Raw genomic sequence first — 26,023 nt, 5'->3', positions numbered from 1 at the left:
TGATCCTTGAAACGGATCCCAGAAAGTTTCCCCACCTCTGATCCCCAGCAGTGACAATTTCACATTGCTGCTCGCGGCTCTCAGGTTTCCCTCGCTTAGACTGATTCCAGCCCGGGCTCTCTCTCTCTCTCTCTCTCGACTCTTGCTGTATAATTTGAAAACAAAAACCGCATGGCACGCCAGCAGGAGCCTGGGCGAGGTAGAACAGCCGCGTTGACCTTCAGATCAAAGGAGAACATCTCAGCCCCGGCTGAGTGCAAAGAGAGCTTGTTTGAACTTAAGGATGTCAAAATATAAGTCAGTGGAGCAACCTGAAGAAAAGCTCTCCCACGGTTTGTGGTCGCTTGTAGGGGGGAGAAACTCCCTTTCTCCCTGCCTGTTCTCCCCGTTTGGGGCTGCAGGCGGAAGCGATTGAGAGACAGTGTCGGGTGGGAAAGGCGCCCCACCCCCCCAAAAAAGAAAGAAAATGGTCCAGAAATTTAAGCAAAAATGGGATCCGCCTTGAGTGGTCAGGCCATCTGAAAAGACCAGGTCGTTAAGAAGGTCCCAGGTTAATTCTCTGCCTCAGTATGAGATAGACCAGAGCATTAGCTGGTACAAATTCACTTCGGAGGTTTAATTCAGTTGAATCTTCAGGATTTCCAAATCACTTCAAGAAACGGGCTGGTTTCTTAACCGAGTCAGGGATTTTGATGATCCACATCTAATTGATTTGACTCTCTCAATCAGAGCAGATGGAACTGGCTCGGTTTTCCCAAGCAAATAAATGTTTTGAATTAGATCAAGCCTCATTCGGTCAGAACTGTGCCTCTCCCCGCTCCGCAAAAGTCATTCCTATGAAAGACACAATAAATTAAAAGGCCCTGCTCTGCGGCTCCTTAATCAAGTCTCACTTCTGGTAGCTTGCAGAATCCAAGATGTCAAAACAGGCATTTGAGAAGGGGACACATATTTTGGGGGGTGGGGTGGGGGTGGGGTGCACATCATTCTGTGCCCTTTTTCCTTTTGATGAATAGAATAGAATAGAATAGAATAGAATAGAATAGAATAGAATAGAATAGAATAGAATAGAATAGAATAGAATAGAATAACAGAGTCGGACGCAACTGGATGGATAATAATAATAATAATAATAATAACAACAACAACAACAACAACAACAACAACAATAATAATAATAATAATAATAATAATAATAATAATAATAATAATAATAATAATAATAATAATAAGTTGGAAGGGACCTTGGAGGTCATCTAGTCCAACTGCCTGCTCAGGCAGGAAACCCTATACCATTTCAGACAAATGGCTGGCCAGTCTCTTCTTAAAAACTTCCAGTGTTGGAGCATTCACCGCTTCTGGAGGCAGGTTGTTCCACTGGTTAATTGTTCTAACTGTCAGGAAGTTTCTCCTTAGTTCTAGGTTGCTTCTCTCCTTGACTAGTTTCCATCTGTTGCTTCTTGTCCTGCCTTCAGGTGCTTTGGAGAATAGCTTGGCTCCCTCTTCCCTCCCTCCCACCCTTATGACCACTATTAATTTCTCAGTTTCCCTAAAATTGTAGTCCTTTGACAGGAAAGGCCCCTATTGTCCTCCGCAGAAGGAGATTTCTCTCTAAGTCACCCAGCTATGCTCAGCTTTGCAAGGAATCACGAGTCCCTCTCCCCTCCCTTTCTGTCAACCCCACCCCCCAAAATAAAAAAAATAAAAAAATGGCCCAGTGTGGCAGTTGCCTCATTGACAACCATCCTCCGGAATAGCACAGGGGAGATATTTCACCAAGCTCCCTATCCACAATGCAATAAACCTCACTCGCTAACACAGCACAAGATTGGTAATGCTTTAATAGCTAATTACAGGCAGGAGACATGTTGGACACAGCTAAAGCCCATTTTACTACCTGCACCTGATAAATATCTGAGGAAAAGAGCTGCTTTCCCAAGCAAAACTTAATTCCAGGCATCCCTGGAACTAAACCGTTTGAAGGGTCTCCTGTGATTAATTTAATACTGACGGTAATACTTAGATGAATCTTATCTCACCGGCTCCCCTCGCTAAATGTGGTCTCGCTTGACAAATAAGGAGAGCGGGCCCTTTTCTGCCGCAAAAGGAAAGCTCCGTTTATTGGAAATTTCTCCTTGCCTTTCCCTGCGCTCTCTTTACGCCGTTCGAAAATGGATTTGGATGGGTTTAACACGGGGAAGATGGGCCGTTAGGCCTCAAGGCCGTAATGCAATCTGCAAACTTCACACTTCCAGCTAGAGAAGATTTCTGGGTCTCCCCAATTTTGAGACTATAATTCGGGGCCACGAAACACACAGACACCACAAAAGGACCCCCTAACCGTCGCCTTAATTTGTCCCCTGAGTCATGCTGGACTCCTGGGTACCTTGAGCTGTTTTCTTTACAGGAATAGACAAGTCATTTCCCGCTCGTTTCTCGCTTCTCAGCCTGGGTTACAGTTTTAGAGCTTTCTTGATGTCTCTCGTCTAAGTTGGGCTAACCCTACTGGGCGTTCTCAAAGTTAGCAGCAAAGCTGGGAAAACCAAAGTCATCGTGGCCCCAAAGCTCTAAATCTAACCATGGCTTACTCAACCTGATTGAGTGAATTCACACTATACACTGAACCATGGACTAACCACGCGGGACCCGTGTACACCAGATAGTAGAATAGAATATTTGCAGACATTTCATTACCCAACTGGGTAGCATCATTGGCGCTAACAATGTTACCTAGTTGGGTATCAAAACATTTGCAGGAAAACAGCCAAACTCAGGGAGCATCAAGGATCCCACAGCCCTTTTCTTCTTCCTCTTCCTCTTCCTCCTCCTCCTCCTCCTCCTCTCCTCCTCCTCCTCCTCCTCCTCCTCTCCACACACCCTTCTAGCCCTGATGAGGTTACCTAGCTGGATAATGAAATGTCTGCAAGGAAACAACCCAGCTCAGACAGCACCAAGGATCCTATACTCAACTATCCTGTTGCTTGCTTTGTGACTCGGTGTGCCCGTGTCTCTTGCAAGCTTTTGAGTTTTTCAACAAAGCCTCACTTCTCTGCGTCTTTGTGAAAATGGGTCCTCTCCAGGGATATTGTCTTGAGTTCAGGTTTCACCCCTGGAAACAGGCCGGAGTGCAGCTCCGTGCAGCTGTGAGACCTAATTAGATTTTATTGCAGGATGGGGTCAATTACAGGTTGATAATTAGGTGCTGACAGTAGACAGGCAAATACCACTGCAAAACAATTACAGGAGGAGCAGCTGAGCTTTTGGGGGTGGGGGGGAACCAAAATCAAAATAGAGGAAAAATAGAAACCTTTGAAGAGGGTTCTTTGGAAACTTACAGAGAATTGATACTGGAGAACCTTTATGAATTGGCAAAAGACAAGACAATGGATGCATTCATGACAATGGGTGACAAGGGACCCCTTTATTCATTAATGTCCCGTTAATCATGGAAGTTGCTTTTATTTAGTGTCCTATTATGATTTATGTTGTTGGCTTATTTAGTATCCTACAAACTATGTCTTATGATTTTTGATGATTGTAATTGATGATTATGATCATGATTTATCACTTGTTGCTTGTATCGAGAGCTTATGCACTAGAGACAAATTCCTGGTGTGTCCAGTCACACTTGGCGAATAAAGAATTCTATTCTATTCTATTCTATTCTATTCCTTAATTCTATTCTATTCTATTCTCCATTCCATTCTCCATTCCATTTTCTATTCTATTCTATTCTATTCTATTCTTATTATTCTATTACTATTCTATTCTAGTATTATTATTATTCTATTCTATTCTATTATTATTATTATTATTATTATTATTATTATTATTATTATTATATTATATTCTTCTATTCTATTCTACTCATTACTATTGTATTGTATTCTGTTCTGTTCTTATTCTATTCCATTCCATTCCATATTCTATTCTATTCTATTATTCTATTCTATTCTATTCTATTCTATTCTATTCTATTCTATTCTATTCTATTCTATTCTATTCTATTCCATTCCATTCTTTATTTCTTTTCTATTCTATTCTATTCTATTCTATTCTATTCTATTCTGTTCTGTTCTGTTCTGTTCTGTTCTGTTCTGTTCTGTTCTGTTCTGTTCTGTTCCGTTCTCTATATTCTATTCTATTCTATTCTATTCTATTCTATTCTATTCTATTGTATTCTATTCTATTCTATTCTATTCTATTCTATTCTATTCTATTCTATTCTATTCTATTCTATTCTATTCTATTCTATTCCATTCCATTCCATTTCATTCCATTCCATTCCACGAAGGGCAGCCTTCTGGATCTTAATAGGAGAAAAGAAAGCATGGAGGAAAGGATGAAAAGTGAGGTGTAACACCTCAGATAAATCAAGAGGACTCCTGCGAGGTGAGAACATATCCACCTCAGCCAGAGGCTGACATGTCTGGAGATTTAAACTGATTAACTTTGGGCTTCTCTCACTCCTCCAGACCCTGAGCCTTGCTGGCTACAAGTTGAAGCAGACAAAGAGGCTATTTCAGCGGTCGGCCTCCTTCTCCTTCAAAATATCACTTTTATCCCAGTAAATAATACCAGCCATTGTCTGCTCCGGAGCCTCTCCCTCCCTCTGCTTAAATCATCTCAAGAAGTTCTTAGTGTCTGTCGTAATTCCATCAATAACTCAGCCTGGGATAAGTCTGGACAGTTCATCACCGTTGATGGGATTCAAATTTCCAACTACGATCCTCTCCGCTTCAAACTGCCTTGGAAAGAAAAAGCAAGTCCTGGAAAAAGGCTATCGAGGAGGACAAAAGCAGACAGGTTCCCTTTCTGAAGTCCCAGAGCACAGATCTGTATCTGTATCTGTATCTGTATCTATATCTATATCTATCTATCTATATCTATAATATCTATAATATAGATATCTATCTATATCTATATCTATAAAGGAAAAAAGAAAAAAGAAATTTAAAATAGAAAAAGGGGTTTAAATGACTGCAGGTTTGATTGCGGCTTTCCAAATTTTCACCTTTGCATTATTTAATTGTTGGTTTAAGTCACAGGAATGCAGAGTGCTCATGCACAGCTTAGAGTTACTCAACTGGCTCTCTTCATCTCATTGGCAGCATTCCAAGGATTTTAAGAAATATTTAATGGATCAACTTCCAACAGAAGAAGAGAAGAGCAACAAAGATGATTGGGGGACTGGAGGCTAAAACATATAGGGAACGGTTGCTGGAATTGGGTATGTGTAGTCTAATGAAGAGAAGGGTGAGGGGTGACATGATAGCAGTGTTCCAATATCTCAGGGGCTGCCCCAAAGAAAAGGGAGTCAAGCTATTCTCCAAAGCACCTGAAAGCAGGACAAGAAGCAACAGATGGAAACTAACCAAGGAGAGAAGCAACCTAGAACTAAGGAGAAACTTCCTGACAGTTAGAACAACTAACCAGTGGAACAACCTGCCTCCAGAAGTGGTGAATGCTCCAACACTGGAGGCTTTTAAGAAGAGACCGGACAGCCATTTGCCTGAAATGGTATAGGGTTTCCTGCCTGAGCAGGGGTTTGGACTAGATGACCTCCAAGGTCCCTTCCAACTTATTATTATTATTATTATTATTATTATTATTATTATTATTATTATTATTATTATTATTATTATTATTAAAGCCGGGGAAGTCTAGGGGGAAAAAAGGAACAGAAATACCCTACACCAGCATTCAAAGTTGTTCCAGCAATCAGCCAGGCTTAGACAGAAGGTTTTCTAGCTTGCTGTTTCAGATTCTCCCCAAAACTCAGCTCTGGAAATCTGTGACTGTTGAATTGCTTTTTATTCTCAAGAAGACTTTCTTCTGAGCTTTCAGTAGACTCAAGAACCAAAGAAGAGCTCAGATGGGTTTGACAGCCTTCCTAAAATCGTTGAGTTAGACATGGCTGCAGTATCACACTTCTCTCGCTGATTTGAGAAGATGACATCTGATCCTTTGGAAGGTCTCTAGCAAAATGGGGATGGAGGATCCTGATGGCCCCAAGGGTTCTTCCAGAGCTTCTTAGGAACACCTGCTTAGTAGAACCTCTTCCGAGTCAGCAAAACATCTGGACTGGTTTCAAAGTACACTTCGGGACCCCTAATTTGGAAGTTACCAACTCTTCTTCTGGAAGAGAGCACTACGGCTCCGGTGAAGGAACGTTGCGATATTGCAATTCGAATCTGGATCTGACTGATACATTTGCGTCAACCCCCTGAAGGAAACCAAAGTGTTTCAAGGAAATTGTTCTGAGTTTTCAGACCAAGTTCACAAATCCGTCAGACCCAAACTGACACCAATTTACGATCTTTCTTTGCCACATCTGCTAAGTGAATCGCTGCGGTTGTTAAATGAAAATGGCTTCCCCATCGCCTTTGCTTGTCAGAAGGCCACAAAAGGGCATACTGCAACCATCGTAAATCCGAGTCAGTTACCAAGCATCTGAATTTGGATCCCGTGACCATTGGGATACCACAATGGAGTGAAAAGTGTGGAAAAAAAATTATGGTTGTTCCAAACACTAGAATCTAGTCTGGCGATCATGCGTTGGTTTCTGTTTACAGGTCAAAGATAGCATCTTGCAAAACATGCAGGGGCTTAATCAAGTCAATTTGTATTCCAGTTTTTTCAGGTGTTATACAATGAACTATCAGTGTCATGTGTGCATGCTTGCCAGAACAAAATGAGACTTCTTTGGTTATCCTGGCCAGCCTTTGCCTCCTCCAGGGGAAGTATTAAAGGAACATCAGCGTACATAAAATCTTCCTATGCCACCCAACTAATTAGAACCTCTGGCCTTTTTAAGTTGGAATTCTACAACCTAATGAGAAACTAGAAGTCATGAGAGTAGCAACTTCATATTTTCCACTGGGAATGAATAAAGTAGAAGGGTAGTGTGTGGAGTGTACATGATCTGCAATGGTGGGCCATCTTTATGCATCCCTTAATGAACACATTTTTCTTAGTTTTCTAAGTATGGTTGAAACCAACAGAAGAGAAGATTTGTTGCTTTGGGTTGAACAGTAAGGTCCTTGCTGCTCTCTGAGCTTAGTGGTTTCCTTGCAGATGTTTCACGATCCATCTATGCAACATCATCGGTGCTAGAAAGGGTAGGGTTTGCAGATTGGATGAGGAGGAGGGATGGGGAAGGAGGAGGAGGGGAGCAGTGGGGTACTTACTGCTTTCTAAGCCTGGTGGGTGTTTTTTTTTTAAGACTTTGAACCAATCAACCAGCAGGCATTGATGAAGAGGCATCTTGGTAGGAGAAGGAGACACCATGGGTACAAGGAACAGTCCATGTAAGTGAAATGCCTGAAAAGGTGGCCTTTGGAGCCCTCTGGTCTTCCAAGAGACTTTCACTCTTCATAGGCTGTTGGCCATCATTGATAAAGCTTCTGGAACAGTCATAGTCATTATTATGGATCCTTCTTCTCCATAAGAGAACAATTGTAGCTCGATTGGCTCAGGAGAACATCCTTTGAGAGGACATTGACATGTGGTTTAGGGACAGTCGTTTGCTTCTTAGTATCTTCCTGGCCTTCAAAAGATTACTGAGGAACATCTTTCTAGATAGGACAGATTGTACCAAACTGGGTTTCCAAATCTTCAATGTGCTTCTTGAGTGTTGTAAGTGCTTGACATAGCCTGGGTTGCAATGCACTGATGTGTTTGTTTGTTTTTGCAGAGATGTCCTTATCCATGTTGATCCATCCTTGTTTGTGACGAGCCAAGAGCCCAGACCTCCTCCTGCTGGAACACATAAGAACACGTAGTATGCTCGTTTGGCGCCGATCAGCTGGATTGCAAAGCTAGAGACAGCGAGTCTGTAGAAACAACGCTTGTCTACGTTCAAAGTGGCCAAACCAGCCACCATTCAGGTTGGATGAGCTGGCTTTCCAGCATCTGAAAGGAAAAATCTGCAAACGGATTTGGTCACGCCTCGATTACATGTTTTTCATGGGATGAAGAGAGAGAGAGATAGCTCCAGGTTATGGTGAGCTGCCAAGCCAAGCCAAGATGTGCATTTCCATAAAGTTTCCCAACTCTTGGGATCTTCAAAGGAGATCCTTGGTGACGTACAGTACCTGCTCCCCACTGAAAAAGAGATGGGGCTGCAGGATAATTTTCTAAGCCCTCAAGTTTCCCACAAGGGGAGCTACAGCAGAGGTTGGCATCATCTTCTCTAGAGGCTGATGGACACCATACCTGGGCTCCTGCAGAATCCTTCCTCTGCTTGACTTTTTGAGTTCAAAACAAATGATTTGGAGCTGGTCTCCTTGAACTCAAAGCTTCCAGATTTGTCTTTATTAATTCAAAAAGATTCTGGGTCCCATTTAAGTCCCAGAGCACTTCATTGGAATGGTGGATGGTTGCAACCCATCACTGTCCACCTGTCCAGATATAAGACAAAGATACAAAAAAGGGGTGGTGGGCATCATCTCAGGAGTTAAAAATGGAGATGCCCAATCTTGATTGATTTTATTATTTTAATTTAATTTGGCAGGACCCTGGAAGCATCATGTTGGGGGTGGATGACACCCTGAGGGTATTCTCAGGAGTTAAGGATGTTTAACATACACTGTCACTGCTACTTAAGTGTTATTTTGTCTCTCTCTCTCTCTATCTCCCCGCCTTTCTGTCATTAAGCTGTGGGTGACCCCGCTTTGCAATAAGAATGCGTTACCATAGAAACGCCGAGATACCCAGGAAGGCCTAAGCTTTGCTTGCTGCTCCCATCACTCAAGGGAAGGGGGGGGGGAAGGGAGGGGGGAAAAAGTCCAGGACTCAAAAATTAATCAATCTAACATTAACTTTGACTAATGATTTTTCTCGCTTTTATTCTCTGTTGCCCAGGACTCGGGTTGGTTTTTCCTGAGCACGGATTGAATTATTGATGCCTTCTTAATACTGTTTTAAAATTACTGCCAAATCATTATTAACTACGCCAATATTGCAATATGGAAAGCAACCTAATATAGTCCCGGACCTTGGCCCGGTTAGACAATTTGTTCAGACGACCACCTAAAATTATCCCTTCAATTTGGGAAAACCAGTCACTCCCCAGGAAAAAAGGGGAAAGTGCATTAGAGTCCGGAGATTAAGGTAAGCCAAGATTTTGCTAGTGGTCGTGGGGATGGGCTTACTTTACTAATAGCCAAGTAAAGGGTAAACATCAATGGACATTTTGGATTGTGGTGCTCTCAAAACTTGGTTGTTTTCTTGCAGATGTTTCATGACCCAACTAGGTAACATTATCAGGGCAAAAGGGAGTAGGATTTGTGGAGAGAAGGACGAGGAGGAAGAGGAGGAGGAGGAGGAGGAGGACTATGGGGTCCTTGGTGCTCTCTGGACTTGGTTGTTTTCTTGTAGATGCTTCATTACCAAACTAGGTAACAATTCCAATGAACTAAGAAACTTTCTTAAGATGCTTCTTCTGGCCATTCACCCTATCCAAGCAGAATTCTTTCAGTCACTTGCTGATTCAGCCCTGGTGGCACAGTGGTTAGATTAATACAGCTTTGCAGGCTTACTCCGCCTACAGCTTCAAGTTCGGTCCTGACCAGCTCAAGGTTGATTCAGCCTTCCATCCTTCCAAGGTGGGTAAAATGAGGACCCAGATTGTTGGGGGCGAGAGGCTGACTGTAAACCGGGTAGAGAGGGCTGTCAAGTAAGTTCTATTGCTATCGCTATCATCCTGATCCGGTATTGGAGGGGCTGCCAGAAAGAAGAGGGGGTCAACTTATTTTTCCGAAGCACCCAGAAGGCAAGATAAGAAACAACGGATGGAAGCTAATCAAGGAGAGAAGCAACCCGGAATTAAGGAGAAACTTCCTAACAACGAAGAACAATTAACTAGTGGAACGGTTCGCCTCGCTGTGGATGCTCCAACACTGGAGGATTTTAAGAAGAGTCATTTGTCTGAAATGATGGAGGGCCTCCTGCTTCAGCAGGGGGTTGGACTAGAGGACCTCCAAGGCCCCTTCCACCTTTATTCTGATTGATTGATCCCTGTTTATTTCAATGGATTTCAGTTTGGTTTTCCACCCAGCTCACTCCGCAGTGGTAGAATTCTACTACCTTTTGCAGAAGAATTGGGCAGTTGAACGTAGCTCTTTTCTTTCCCACATTTTGTTAGGCAGCAGTCATTTCTGATCCTCAAGGCCTGGGGGTGGGTGGGTGGGTGGGTGGGGGGAAGCAGAGTGCATTTGTCTTATCTGTGGGTGATGCAGTCTTAAAAAAATGCTGCTGCCTGGGATCAGCTTACAAGGTTTTGCACACCCTGGTGAACACAGGCTGCGGCATCAAAGGATGGGCCAACGGTGGCCTCTTCCAAATAATGTCTCGGCACAAAAATACGGCCATTGTTTCAATCGACTCTTGAGTGACTACAAAGGGATGCCAAAGAAATGGCCAACCGAGCTAACGTGGGCATAGCCTAGAGGGGAGAGAGACGGACCTGTGGAACGGATTTAGTCTTCTTTTGCAGTGTTAGCTCCTGACCTCCTCTCCTTTGTAGCTGCAAAAAATGAAAGCATTTTTTGAAAAATAAAAATAAAAAACAAGCTTGGCATTTCTCTTCGCTGTGTGTGTGTGTGTGTGTGTGTGTGTGTGTGTGTGTATTGTCCAGATGTGCACCAGCACTGAACACTGGGTGTGGGAGCCACTGGGGGTGAAGCTAAAGCATTTGGCACATCTGGAGGAGACAATCTGGAGGCTAAATCATAGGATGAAAGGTTGCAGGAATTGGGTATGTCTAGTTTAATGAAAAGAAGGACTTGGGGTGACAGGATAGCAGTCTTCCAATATCTAAAGGGCTGCCACAAGGAAGTGGGGGCGTCAAACTATTCTCCAAAGTGCCTAAAAGCAGAACAAGAAGGAACAGATGGAAAATAATCCGAAGAAGGAAGCTGAAGCCACCAGCCTGAGGATGACGGATGGGATTCCATCGAAACATTGCTCCTACACCTTCAATTCTACGCGGGAAAAAACCCGAATGACCAAAGATCCACATACAAACACCCGCGAAAACCTCAGAAAACATATGCATGGTTTGCATTTAACTTAATGCATACACCAATGTTGAATTGGGAAGTCCATACATGTAATATTAACATCATAATCAGATGCAGAAATACAGAAAATTAAATTTAAATAATCACAATCCAAACCAAGATGCAGGCATTCTGCGCATATAACTCATAACAGACCCTCAATTTTGTTATATCTGAGCAGTTGACGTTATCACAGATGATTATTTATGAAGATTGCGGCAAGCTTTAATCTATGTTTTTGGTTTCTTTGGTATGTATTATATTCCGTGTTGTTTTTGTTTTAAAAAAGCATTTGCACCCTTTCTGCTTTTCCAGCCCATCCCAGGATTATAAAAGGAAAGGGACAGACTATTTCTCTTCGAAGGACTTTCATTATTATAATTATAAATTTCCAGGGAACGGAACCACTTCCCATTTTATCATTCCTCTCAGTTCAGCAAAAAATTATGACTTACCAATTTGAAATATTCAGATCTACGTCTTCCCCCCACCTTCACCGTAGGTCCTCGAGGAAAATATTTGTAGAAGCAGTCACTTCCTGAAATGAAAATAATTTCAAAACCCATGACTCAAATGTTGTTAAGAATTCCACATTCGGTAAGACTTTGTGCAAGAATATTAAAATCCGGGTGACTGTTCCAGAGCCCTGGATTTTAATATTCTTGCACAAAGTCTTATCTGTTAGATGGAATTGGGATGCAAGTTGTTTAACCCATCACACCCAAGTCAACTGAAGGACAACTGAAGCTCAAAAATGTTTTGACAATTTCTTAGCTATAGAAATAGGATTGCATCGGGCCTCTCTAATGCATGATATGCAGTGAAATCTTGATTGGGGTGATGGTGAGTTTTCTCACAAACATCTGAAGGACTTCAGTGGCCATCACCATAATATCAACCAAAGGAGGAGATCCCTACAGGTTGCTTCACTGCTGCTGCGGAGCCTTCGGGCCTCTTAGCTTTGGGGGGGCACCCTGGCATCAGATGGTTGCCCCCTTGGTGTCACTCGCTCCTTTCTTTCGTAGACCCCTATAGATTGCTGCCTTGTAGGTCCTGACTCTTGGGAGCCCCCAGGCTTTGGGAAAGGAAGAAAGACGGAGACGCTGCCCTGGCATGTGATGCTGTCACCACAATGTGACCACAGCCCTCTGCTTGAGAAGAAGACTTTATATCATTCCAGACCAAGGGCTGTCCAGTCTCTTCTTGAAAGCCTCCAGTGATGGAGCACCCACAACTTCTGAAGGCAGGTCGTTCCACTGGTTGATTGTTCTCCCTGTTAGGAAGTTTCTACTTAGTTCTAGGTTGATTCTCTCTTTGATAAGTTTCCATGCGTTGCTTCTTGTCCTGCCTTCTGGTTCTTTTGGAGAATTCTTTGGTTCTTTGTGGCAGCCCCTCAAATGTGGGAGGACTGCTATCATGTCACCCCTAATTTTTCTTTTCATTAAACTTAGACATGCCCAATTCCTGCAATCTTTCATCGTACGATTTAGCCTTCAGCCCCCTAAATCATCATTGTCGCTCTTCTCTGCACTCTTTCCAGAGTCTCAACATCTTTTTTTAGTGATATGGTGACCAAACCTGGATGCAGGATTCCAAGCGTGATCTTACTAAGGTTTATATATAGCGGTACTAATACTTCACATCTTAATGCTACCCCTCTATTAATGCAACCTAGGATTGCATTAACAGAGAGGACAGAATTGCATTTTTTTTCTTTGCATTGTTGTTGTCTCTGGATGGTGCCAAAAGCAATCTGCGTTCCAATTTGTTTTGGGGTTGTTTCAATGGGGTTAGCAGAGTGTTTAGCCAAAGCTTTATTTCTAGGACTACCATCCATTGCAACAAGCCAATTCTGTACATCAGTAGGAAAAGGCAAGGCAAGAATCAAAATTGTCTGCAATGATCTCTCTCCATTTCCCCCCTCTCTCTCTCTCTCTCTCTCTCTCTCTCTCTCTCTCTCTCTCTCTCTCTCTCTCTCTCTCTCTCTCTCTCTCTCTCTCTCCCTCTCTCTCTCTTTCTCCCTCTCTTTGTCTCTTGTTCTCTCTCTCTTTCTCCCTCTCTTTGTCTCTTGTTCTCTCTCTCTTTCTCCCTCTCTCTCTTTTTCTCCCTCTCTTACAATGGTTATTATTATTCTCTTCTTTCTCAAAACAATTTTAAAACCTACAAGGAAGGTGGAGGGAGGCTCACCCTTTCTGACCCACAACTGAACCGAACAGGCTGGAGCTGGGCGTTTGATGCTGCGACAGAGGTCAGGGAACCGAGGATTGTTGTTGGCTCCCTGGGCTTAAGAAGCCGAATTTATCCCAAACAATTTTAAATTGCCACTAGCGCTGGGGAGGCGAGGAGGGAGGGAGGAACTCAGCAACGTCTAGACGTCGGCTAACAAAACCTTCCCAGGAAGGGCTACAATGGGGCAGAGAAGCCAAAGCCATGCCAGGCACATGCACGCCTGGATGTATAGAAGCACAGGTAATCCTCGGCTTACGACAGTTCATTTAATGACCATTCTTAGTTACAATGGCGCTGAAAACAATTATTTTTTGTTTTGCACACCGACGACCGTTGCGGCATCTCAACCTGATCAAAATTTGGACCCTTGGCAGCTGACTTCTATTAACGACGGTTGCAGTGTCCCGAGGTCACGTGATCCCCTTTTGCATAGTCAACGGGGAAGCCAAATTCACCTAACCACCACAACTGCTGCACGCAATCCACTCAACAACGGCCGTAAAAAATGGAGCCAAACTCACTGGACAACTGTCATCAGTCAAGGACTACTGTAAAAGGGGGATGAGGAGTGTGCGTGCGGGGGAGGGGGAGGGAGGGGGCATCTGTACTGCACCCAGAAAGATATTTGCCGGGATAGTGTGACCTCACGCAACAAACATGCTCATTTGCTCCAGGGCCTGAAGACCACGAATTCCGGATAAAGAAAACACAGAAGACCTACAGTCGAGAAGAATATTTTCTTTTCTATTTTTTTTTTAAAAACCCTCTTCTTTATTGCTTTCTGCAGAATCTCCAGCCTGCTGTTTATGAGCTCTTTAAATCACCCATCACAGCCCAGTTCTCATCACTTGAGCTTTCCTAAGCAGCTTCTGAGGATTCTCCTTTGTTTCTTTGGCTGCTGCCTCTGTAGGAGCGGGATTCTAGGGGACACACACACACACACACACACACACACACACACACACAGAGAGAGAGAGAGAGAGAGAGAGAGAGAGAGAGAGAGAAAGAGAGAGAGAGAGAGAGAAAGAGAGAGAGAGAGAGAGAGAGAGAGAGAAAGAAAGAGAGAGAGAGAGAAAGAGAGAAAGAGAGAAAGAGAGAAAGAGAGAGAGAGAGAGAGAGAGAGAGAGAGAGAGAGAGAGAGAGAGAGAGAGAGAGAGAGAGAGAGAGAGAGAGAGACTCACAAGGGATCTATACGATGGGAAGGCTGGGATATCACATCCTGGACACTAGCTCTATGTTTTCTTTGGTGAAATCTGAATGTTGTGGTTTTTTTTAGCAGCTATTTGGGGGTCTTCCCATTGTCTAAATAAGCCAAGGACAGGAGAAAAAGAGCAACAGATGGAAACTAACCAAGGAGAGAAGCAACCTAGAATTAAACTAAGAGTTTCCTAATGGTGAGAACAATGAACCAGTGGAACAACCTGCCTCCAGGAATTGTGGATGCACCGACACTGGAGGCTTTTAAGAAGAAACTGGACAGCCATTTGTCTGGAATGGTACAGGGTTTCCTGCCTGAGCAAGGGGTTGGACTAGATGACCTCCAGGGTCCCTTCCAGCTTTGTTGTTCTGTTATAAATCAGCATTGATTAAGACCCTCGTTGGGTTCAATCCCAGGGCTTTAAACCCGTTTCAAACCTAGAGCTGGGTAACTCCGTTTTTGCGCCCCTGGGTTTATCCAATCTCTCCAGCTGTTTATCAAGAAATTTCAGCCAATCTTTTGTTAGCCATTTCTCTGGCAGGGCTAAATAAATCAAATATGCATTTCTCAGTAGCCAGCTCTGTCACAGGGACGGCCAAGCTTGTTGCGATAAGACCCATTCCCTGGCAGAGCAGAGAATTGCAATTTTTATGTTGGCAGGATATGAGACGAAAATGACTTTATCCAGGGAAGTCTTTACAGCGAAATAACAACAACAGCATTGGTTTGCTGACTGTCCCCTCCTGCCTCTTTCACAAAGGCTACGGTACGAGAAAGGAGTCTGTTTCAGTTAATTGACAGTGTCAAATATGAACACGGCTGCGAACAAAGCTGCTGAAAGATTTCATCTGAATTTGTTTTCACCAAAACTGACCCAATTTTCAATTTTGTTTCGAAGCTCCTTACGGCGATACAATTGCCTGTTGTCGTTGGACACGCAACCAAATTTTCCAGAGCAGTTTCCTGGTGAATATAGGAGATCTTTCAAATGTGCAGAATTTTACAAAATCATAAAAAAAAACACACACAGGAAGGCTAAAAGTTATACGCACACTCTCGTGTTAGATTACAATGGGTGCCAATGCAAAATACTTACAAAAGCGTACATTTTGTTAAACAAAGCAAAATAATAATAATAATAATAATAAAAATCGCCTTGAGAAACAATGCGATTTTTCACGCTTTTTAATTTTTGTAAGGGATTGTTTGCAAAACTCAACAGGTAAAATTTGTTGCGCAGATTAAATCAGATTTTGCTATTTGTTCCTTTTTTTTAAAAAAAAAGTCTCACATATACAAGGAACCATGCATTTTAATTCTTGCATGCCTATGTATGTATCGTATATGCATGTGTGCATGCCACCAAATCTTAACATAAAGGAGAAAATGCTTTTCAAAACAAACAAGATTCCACATTCAAACAAACCTCGTATTTATCCATGAGATAACTGTGTAGTCTTCACGCATATATGAAAATATATGAAGATTATAGGCACGCACGTGCGTATCTCAAATGCAACAATTGCAGCTTCTGCTGGAGACTTTAATTTCTTTCTTTAAATACTTCAAGTGGAGGCTTGAATTATTTATGGCAGCAGAAAAATCATTATTGTTTGAAATAAGGTTATTTTTCCTGGGCTGGATCCTAGGAAATAAAGAGGGAGAATCATGGCATTACCAGTGATAATTAAGATAAAAGAAAGGCGAACAGGAATGACAGCACCCCGGATGTACAATAACCATTTATTTTGCTTTTAAAAAGGGACCTGGCTATTATTATTACCCGTTAGGAAAAGAAGGCAAAATAGCAATTGCTAATGAGCATACGTGTTTTTGCAGCAGAAATATATTTTGAAGCTTGTTTGCACGCTCCTTAGGCAATTTCTTTAATCCCTGTGCATCTACCCACCTTTTGAAAGAAAGATAAACGGTGACTAATTCAAATAATTTTGATTATTCTTCAGGCTGCGGTTCTCTTTCTTCCCCTTCTTTCTTCCTTGCAATACTCTGATTTGAATATACAACTGCGCTACAGAATCTTTGATTAAAATCAGATTCTGGGCTGAAAGAGAGAGAAAAAAAAATCTGGAATATTCGATTATGGAATAGACATCCTGATGTATTTCTTTCAAAGGGGCAGCTGATCCAATGGGCTTTTCCTAGCGCTGTTCTCCCTTTTCTCAAGGATTTATTTTTTTTTAAAAAAAATAACAACTGCATCCTTGCTCGGGAAGACAAAAATAACTTCATTCCCAAAGCCTTAAAGATTTAGCTGGTTCTATCCCTAAGGCCGAAGGGCTGAGGAATATTCTTCCCTAGCGTGTATTTCTTTGCGTTAAAAATTACAGAATTTACTTCTAAGCAAGCCTAGAAGAAGACGATCCAGCCAGACAGGCCAATGATGAACACCCAGAGATTGATCACCAGAGAAAAATTCTCACTGCAAAGCAAGTAAAAAAAACAAACCAACCTCTTTTTGACATTTTTCTTCTTCTTCTTCTTTTTCAAATGCAAGATAGAATTCCCTTCTTAATCTCCTGTTTGAAAATAACATTAGACCGACTGATTAATTAATCCACTCAGTAAGGAGCTAACTCTTGACCAGCTACCATTTCAGTTTTGATACTTGGAATTTTCTCTGATTTCAGCGAGGAACTTTGGAAATATAGAAATGCTTGCTGGTTAAGCGTCATGGATTCTCTGTAGGACCCTTTAAAAAAAAAAGAATTGTTTATTTATATATAAAATTTATACGGCTGCCCAACTCACAAGAAGGGATTCTGAGCAGCGTGTAACGAAGACACAAAAGGAAGAACACATCAAAAAAAATTATCATGGTTGAAAAGTTAAAAAGCATATGGTGAACAAGATATCCGATTAGTGTAGGAGTCGCCTCAAGATTTTATCTCAAAATCGTATTTCAAAATGCCTTACAAAAAAAAAAAAAAAAAAACCAACCTGGCTTCCTCTCTGTATTAATTTGCTAAGAAACTGCTTCTTTAATGAATGGATGCAAGCCACATATTTTTTTTCCTTAAAGGTTTAAAAAATAAATAAAATAGGGGCCGCTTGCCACGGATTTATAAATTGATCAGTCTGTGCTTCATCAATAGTTAATTTCAGCCCTTGTGGAATTTCCTACCTCTGCCTTCTTTCTCTCCCTATTTATCTCCAGAGGTGGTTTGTTAATTTTACATATTTGTATAAATAAACTTCTTTTTAATTGTAGTTGCAGAAAAATATATATATATATATATGAAAGGATATATGGGGAGCTGCGAAGATAAAGTGAAAACACGGGAGCTGGTGTGTATAAGATGGAGGGTGTAAATATATCCAGTGCGTTTATTGGTGTGAGTCTTTAGAACTGCGATGTTATAAAATTATTACTGTTCTCTCTCCGAATGTATGCATAGTGGGCGATTGGTCAGTTAAAGATAAAATAACCGTCCCTTGACATTTGTGTTTTGTTAACAAAGGAATAGAAGTTACCTTGGAGATTCTTAATTAACTCTTTTCCTGTAGTCTGCTTATCATTTCGCAGTTTATTTAAATAGATGTGGGGTATTATTCTTGTAAAAACATCTCCTTAATCTCCACCAAAATTAGCATTTCAGCACAAGGCAGTAGATGAAATGCATGATTAAGTCAGGCTGGGTTTAGGGCATTTTTTTTGAAAAAAAAATCCTTTTTGTCCATTAAATAAATGTTCAAAACTCCAAACGTTATTTGCAATCAAATAAGAAGGCGCAAATATTCGCTCTGCCAAAACTCATGCCATTTTCATAGCAAATTGGCAGAGGAGGTTTGCGCTGCCAGTCGTTTTTGTAGTAAAATACTTACAGGAGAATTTATTTTGGAAAGAGACCCAGTCCAGTCCAATCCAATCCAAGCATTCCTTCTGTTCAGAATAGAATAAACCATTAAAAAAAATCTTAGCAATTAAAAAAAAAAGGCCAAGGGCCTGATTGACCACATCCAACACCATCCCCACACCGATTTTCATCTGCTTCTGAATTGGTCCTGAGGAATGAAAGGTGGGCAAGTAATTTTACAAAAAAACTTTGTTCAGCAAGAAATAGCTATCCAGCTATTTAAAGCCTTCCCCCTTCTCCCTTCTGTAAATGGGGGGTGGGGTGTTTAAATTGAGGCACAGGAGAGAAATAGATGCCCATAACTGCAAATGTGTGAGCTAGAGGGAGCTCCATCATAAGATTATTGGGGGGAAAAAGAGGCTATGAAACCACTCTCCCGCCTTTGTCTGAATCCGAACATAAAAGAGCTGGCTTTGTAGCTGATTTTATCTGCGCCGTTCTGTGATATGAGTGTTATTGCTTGAAACAGGCTTTATCCCATGTTCAGCCACGGCTCCTCTCACACCGGAATCTGGATCAAAACTTCCCCTTATTCCCCGCCCATCTTTTGGATAAAAAGGCTTCTCTTTATTGCCACAACAACCACGTTTAATGAAAAGTCACAATTTCAAAAGCTCCTCTCCAGATGCTGTTTAAAAATTTCTTTTTTGCGCTGCCGGAGCTGTTTAAGGTGTCAGTCCCAGCATAATCGTGGTTAAGACTTCTGTGGCTTCTACTATTTTTGTTGTGTCGGAAAACAGAGCAAGGGTTTTGACGTGCCCCTTTGGCCGACATGAAATTTATAAGTCAAATTTAAATGTTCTTCAAGAGTAATCATTAGTTCTTTCCAGTTTATTTTAGCGTCCGGCCAAAGTCCGAACAGTGTTTCCCTACAGAAATGATTCTTAGAATTAATTCCAAAATCCTGTTTCAAATTAACAGTGAAGCCGTTAATAAGCAATAATTCCCATCAAGGGGGCAGGGCAAGGCAGCAGAGGACACCGCACACCTCCATGCAATCTCATTTACAATCCTAGCCCTTCTTTGCTCACCCAAACCAACATATCCTCAATGCTGCACAGAACATAGAATCATAGGGTTGGGAGGAACCTTGCTCAACCAGGTGACCCTAGTCCATTCTGGACAACTGGCTGTCCAGTCTCTTCTTGAAAACCTCCAGTGATGGAGCTTCTGGAGGCAAGCTGTTCCCTAGGCAGCTGCCTTCACCCAAGAACAGGGCAGAACCCCTTGCAGATAGAACCAGCTGGACAGCCCTTCTCAGAGGACCATTTCTGTTGGAAAGTAGTTCTTTTCCAGCTACCACCTGCAGAGTTGGCATCCATGTCTTGAGCCACCTGCCTGCTTTCCCTCAAGTCTTCCAGAGCTGGAGGGCATGCCCTTATGATTGGCTTGGGGTTTGCACGGCCTCTCATTAAAGAAGTCTCCTGGATGTCTGCAGAGGTGTTTTGTCTCACGCCTTCCCGAAAGGTTGCCTTGGTGTGCTGTGGAATGTTTGGCAAGGCCACAAGCGGACATAAAAATCTGGGTCATGTTTGGGAAGGCCAGGCTGAACAATGAAGACTTCATGAGCCCGTAGGGATGACCTGTGCAATTAAAGCTCGGGATTCTAGAAATGCTTCTTCGTATCCATGCTAGGATGTCAAACACACTTGAAGCTACTTCAGTCTCCTGAATTCTGTCTGTTATTTTTTTAATTACATTCATTAGATTTGCTCTACCAATAAAGGGGAATCATTGTAGCTCAGGGTTGAAATGATGAGCGGGTCCTTGGTGCTCGCTGAGCTGGGTTATTTTCTTGCAAACCTTTCATTACACAAAGAGGCAACATCATCAGTGCTACTCAGCCAAGCTCAGACAGCACCAAGAAACGGTCATTTTCTATACCCCCCCCCGCTATTAAAGTTTTCAAGAGAAAGTATGGTCTCTAATCGATGATAACTAACATTCTTTCGAGGGTTTAGGGTTGTCTTGTCCACCACCATCTCACTGTTCTTTTATCTCCTGGAGGTTGACTAGTTTTGAGGAGCACATGTTGCCTCCAGGATCTAAGGTGGCATGTCTGAAATACCAACTGGAAAAAAGCAACAGTGGAATGGGGCGCGCCCTCCTGTCCATCCACCTAACGGACCACTGCATGACCTAAGACTGAAATTAGACCTTCCTCTCTCTGATCAAGCTTCTCCAACTTCATCTGGGTGATGATGTCTGGCCTACAGGTCATCTTTGACTTGCAGCCGTAATTGGGACCACAACTTAGGAGAGACGCGAAGAGAAATTTCCTAACGGTGAGGACAATTCACCAGTGGAACAGCTTGCCTTCAGAAGTTGTGGGTGCTCCATCACTGGAGGGTTTTAACAGGAGAACTGGACAGCCCCTTGTCTGAAATAGTGTAGGGTTGGACTAGAAGACCAGAAGACCTCCAAGGTCCCTTCCTATTTCTATTGTCCTCTTATTCTCTTATTGAGCTTCCATTCTCTCTTTCTACTGCTTCCCGTCTCCTTCTTTCATTGCAACTTTAATTATGAGCGAGAAATAAATCCAGAGTTCAAGACGTCCCACCACCACAATAATGACATCTGTCTCCTGACACAAACCCTAACTCTGACGGAAGCAAGGCGGAGAGCTGCAGGTTCTTAATGTAGAGCTCCCTTAAGCAGCCGGGAAGACTCATTAGCTCGAGTTGGCACGAAGGGGTTAATATAAAGAACATTCTTTTATGTGTGGATAGATCTGGGATGCGGCACCCCACCCGACTTTCATCAACTGTATCTTACCTCAAGAGTCCCTTGAAATTTAGACTGGGAGCTGTAATATATGAACTGACCTAGCTTGGCCTTAATTTCCCATCCCCTTAATCTCACCCTTTGGTCTCCTGCCTAGGTTACTTCAGCTGAGAAAAGGAGAAGAAAGAAAGGCACACAATAGCTTTCCTTCGTCTGTCGCAGAAGATTGCAACTCCTTGTTTCAGATAAAGTGTGTGTGGGGGGGGCTAGGGGAGTATGCTAGAGGTGGGTCCGTAAGCCACTATTTATGGTAGATATTTCGACGGCCACGAAACTGGCTGTTCTTGCCAATCGTGGGCAGCTCAACCGACAGTTGGCCAAGTGTTGGGTGCCAACTTCGGAGTCTTAAATTGACATCGATTTGGATTTGCTACCCCCTCTCCCCAATTCAGTTAAGGAAAGGAAACTGGCGTAAATAAAACACAAGAAGCTGTTAGCAAAAAATAAAGGAGGTCACACTTAGTGTTCTCCAGGAACATAAATCTAGCTTTGGCTTGGGGAACCTCTTTGGAGACTCCTTTAACAGAACATAGGATAATAAGGTTGGAAGGGACCTTGGAGGTCTTCTAGTCCAACCCCCTGCTCAAACAGGAGACCGTACACCATTCTGGAGGAACGGCTCTTTTTGAAAACCTCCAGTGATGGAGCATCCATAACTTCTGGTGGCAAGCCGTTCCACTGGTTTATTGTTCTTACTGTCAGGAAATTTCTCCTTAGTTCTAGGCTGGACATCCTTCTGGCAAACTTCTACCCCTTTCTTCTGGTCCTGTCCTCTGCTGCTTTGGACAATAAATCAGTCGTTTGGGTGCGATTAGCTTTTCTGCTAATAATTTAAGGCACAGTGCTGAACCTTGACTGGGCACCATCCATTTTGATACAGAGCAGCAGGCTTGGAGAAATAGCTCTCCCAAAATACATGGGATTCAAGATAAATCATTTATACGTACACAAAGGTAAAAGTTTCCCTTGCCATCTCCATTGCCTATCCAAGGGTGCCAGCGTTGTCCAAAGACATTTCCCTCCTCATGCCAGCCGCTGAGGAGCACGGAACATTGTTACCTTCTCACCGAAGTGGTACCTATTTATCTGCTCTCATTTGCCTGCTTTCGAACTGCTAGGAGGTCAGGAGCTGAGGAAAAATAACAGAAGTTTTTAGTAGGAAGGGGTCGTGTCACAGGATTCTTCGCCTCTTCCCTTTGAATCACATGCCAAATCTTTTGCAAAAGGGCGGGCGTTAACATGCGTGAGGCCTCGGTCTCAACGGGGCTGGGGTGGGGGGTGAACCCACAATTTGTGTCCTTGCTAAGAGTCACGTTCTTCCGACCTTGAGCATCCCTCCTTTTGGGATTCGGTCATCTGACATCGCCAGCTCGCAGGTTGCCATGGCAACCCAGGAAAGAAACACGAGTTCGGTAATGTTGCTTTATTGGACGAGGAGGAGCATGGATGATGGGCTGGGGAGAGAGGAGGAGGAGGAGGAGGAGGAGGAGGAAGCAGGGAGGGAGGGAGGGAGAAAGTGCATCACTGCAGCTGACTTTAAGAAAGAATCAGAAACACCAGGAAGATGCGTAGGACTACAGAGCTTTGCAAAATCAGCCACATTCTTATGCAACACAATCTGAGGCTCCTTGATTCATCTAACCATCACACTGGGGCTGTCTGTGCACGCATTGCCTAGTTACTGAATCAAACCATTTTCTGGGTTTGTGAAATGTCCCGAGCTATCAGGGAACTCAGCAAGCCAAGATTCACGCCATGTGCACATAACCGCGTTTACAGGTAATCCTCAACTTGTAACTATTTATCGACCGTCCGTTCAGAGGCACCAAACAAAAAAGTGACTGAGGTCCAGTTCTAGCACTCATGACCATTGCAGCAAACCCGTGGGGGTCACGTGATCGAAACCTACCCCTCATGGTGGTTTAATAAGCCACCATACAGAGAAGTTGAGGGATCCAGTGTAGGTACTCCCACACTGGACGTTTTTAAGAGGAGATTGGACAACCCTTTGCCTGAAATGATATAGGGTCTCCTGCTTGAGTAGGAGGTGGGAGTAGAAGACCTCCAAGGTCCCTTCCGACTCTGTTATTCTGTTAATTTCCAGGTTGCAGGTCTCCTGAAATAGAGACACTGAGGCTATGAAGAGGACATCTCCAAATTTAGGTTGTGTGGCTAAGAACTTGTCTACACTATACTCTATATTTCGGGGGGGGGGCTACATCGCAATCTAGCGATGGATGGAAACCAATCAAGGAGAGAACCATCCTAGAAGTAAGGAGAAATTTCTTGACAGATAGAAGAATTGATCAGTGGAACAGCTTGCCTCCAGAAGTTGTGGGTGCTCCAACATTGGAGGTGTTGAAAAATAGACTGGACAACCACTTGTCTCAAATGGTATAGGGTCCCCTGTTTTAGGCGGAGAAGACCTCCAAGGTCCCTTTCAACACTGTTATTCTGTCCATCCAAAATGTCTTGAGAAATGAAGTGTCCTGAGAGGATGATTTGAAGTCTTCAGTTCCTCTCCTTCCCAAAATACTTTTCTCCAGAAGAGATTGGACAACCATTTGTCTGAAACTGTATAGGGTTTCCTGGAGGGGGCTGGACTAGAAGACCTCCAGGGTCCCTTCCAGATTCTATTCTATTCTATTCTATTCTATTCTATTCTATTCTATTCTATTCTATTCTGTTCTGTTCTGTTCTGTTCTGTTCTGTTCTGTTCTGTTCTGTTCCGTTCCGTTCCATTCCTTGAAGAAAAACTCAAATCTCCCCAACCATCTCAGCGATCCTTTTTCATTGGAAGCCAACCCTATGGGGATCCACAGACCTCCTTTGGGGCAAATATTCCAAAGCCTCAAGAGGCTGTAATTCTAACACGATCCACTTTTCTCGTCTGTTCCTTTCCCCCCCTCCTTTTTTAATCGCTTTTGCATTCTCCACAGTGATTAAGACAAGGCCAAAAGGCAAGGCGCAAACACCGCAGGAAGATAAATTCTTTCCTTCTTGTCATTTTTTATTAAACTGCCCATCAGCTGGCAGTTAGCAAGAGGAGAAAAAAAAAAGCTGACTCAAGAACACAACACGGTGCTTGGAGCTTCTATTGGGAGCTAGGAAGAAGAGAGCGGGGGAGGCTGCTACTATAGGAGAATATTTGTAGCACAGGGTTGAAATGAGGGGTCCCGATGATGTTACTTAGTTTGGGTAATGAAACATCTGCAAATTTTGGAGCTCTGGTCCTTCTCTGGGCCTCATGGAACACAAGTTTGGGGAAGCGTATTTTTATCAACGGTTTTAAAAAAGGGAGGGTATTCTATGACTGAATTTGGACCACATCACCTCCATTTTGCTGTTATTGTGCAACAGAGGTACATCAGGAAGGAAGGAAGGAAGGAAGGAAGGAAGGAAGGAAGGAAGGAAGGAAGGAGAAAAAGGAAAGAGAGGAAAGGAAGGAAGGATGGAAGGGGAAGTCAGGGGAAGAAAGGAAGGAAGGAAGGAAGGAAATGAAGGAGAAAGAGAGAGAGAGAGAAAGAAAGAAAGAAAGAAAGAAAGAAAGAAAGAAAGATGGATGACAGGTATTTTTAATAGAAGAGAAGAAAGAGTGATGTTACCTGCCTTTCATTTTACTCACTCTTAAATACAAATGGAAATGTACTTTAGGATTTGTCCTGTCCATATTTTTTGGGGGGTGGGGGGAGAGACACATAAATCAGACATTCCTTTTTTTTTTAAACAGCCTCTTCAGAAGGGTGAGAGTTAGCATGTTTCTCACACGTTTGTGTCGTTTGAGATTATCAATCAGTGGTTACTTAAAAAAAAGAAAGAAAGAAAGAAAGAAAGGAAAAAAAGAACAAGTTTCTAGTCCTTATGCCCGGAGGGAAGAGAGGCTGGGAATGCATGGTAAAAATCTCCAAAGCTGAGCGGGTCACTTTATTTCTGCTCTGCAAGCCTTCAGACAATGGGCCGAGTTACATTCCAGAGGCTTTATTCCAAAAATTCTTTTCGGTGGGTTTTCTCAGATGGTGGGATTGTATTTTTTTTTTTGGTCGGGGTGGGGGGGAAGGGGAAGAAGAGGAGGGAAGGATAATTTAATTTGAGGGCCGAAGTCTCTCTCTGTTGCGGTGTCACTCAGGGCAGGAGATTCCCAAGAATTACGAAAGTTCATAAGGTCACAGACATAGAGGGGGGAAAATAGTGACAAGGAAGGGGAAAAAAATGTGGTGGCAGCCCTTCAAAATTGTTCACGGCAGGAACCCCGGGATTGTTTCTTGACAGGCTGCCTTTCCTGCAGACGGGCTTACGAGCCTCTGCTCTCCAGGTGCTTGCCGCCGTTTGGCATTTTTGCTTCTTTCCCCGGGACGACACACGTTTTATTCTTTGACCCGGCCGATCTGTCTTTCCTGCGCTGGAGAGATCTGGATCGGGTGAAGGATGATGGGCGGAAGAAGAAGGGGGAAAAAAAAAGGGACCCGTGGATTTAGCCTTGCTGGCAATCTAGCTGGTCTTTAATTTAAGAGTTCGATTTAAAGAAACTGGTTCCCTTGGATTGCCCTCCTTCCTTCCTTCCTTCCTTCCTTCCCATTCTCCTTCCTTCCCTCGCATTCTTCTCCCTCCATTTCCTTCCTTCCTTCCTTCCTTCCTTCCTTCCTTCCTTCCTTCCTTCCCATTTTCCTTCCTTCCCTCGCATTCTTCTCCCTCCATTTCCTTCCTTCCTTCCTTCCTTCCTTCCTTCCTTCCTTCCTTCCCATTCTCCTTCCTTCCCTCACATTCTTCTCCCATTTTCTTCCTTCCTTCCTTCCTTCCTTCCTTCCTTCCTTCCTTCCTTCCTTCCTTCCTTCCTTCCTTCCTTCCTTCCTTTTTATTTCCTTCTCTCCCTCTCT

The 26,023-nt window shown here is 43.0% G+C and overlaps 1 long non-coding RNA gene across 1 annotated transcript; it reads right to left on the bottom strand.

Annotated features, from left to right (window-relative positions):
- Positions 1 to 213: 213 nt before the first annotated feature.
- Positions 214 to 17,101, bottom strand: LOC308674848. Its single transcript, XR_014027991.1, has 5 exons — positions 16,961 to 17,101; positions 16,400 to 16,552; positions 15,365 to 15,453; positions 11,519 to 11,601; positions 214 to 834 (listed from the first exon to the last, which is right to left on the bottom strand). It is a non-coding gene; the product is annotated as an uncharacterized lncRNA (long non-coding RNA).
- Between the last annotated feature and the right edge of the window lie 8,922 nt (positions 17,102 to 26,023).

Source organism: Vipera berus, assembly GCF_964194415.1.
Source record: "Vipera berus genome assembly, chromosome: 15".
Taxonomy (NCBI): Eukaryota; Metazoa; Chordata; class Lepidosauria; order Squamata; family Viperidae; genus Vipera; species Vipera berus.
Note: the sequence above shows the minus strand (reverse complement) of the source record. Positions and strands in the feature narration are given on the sequence as shown.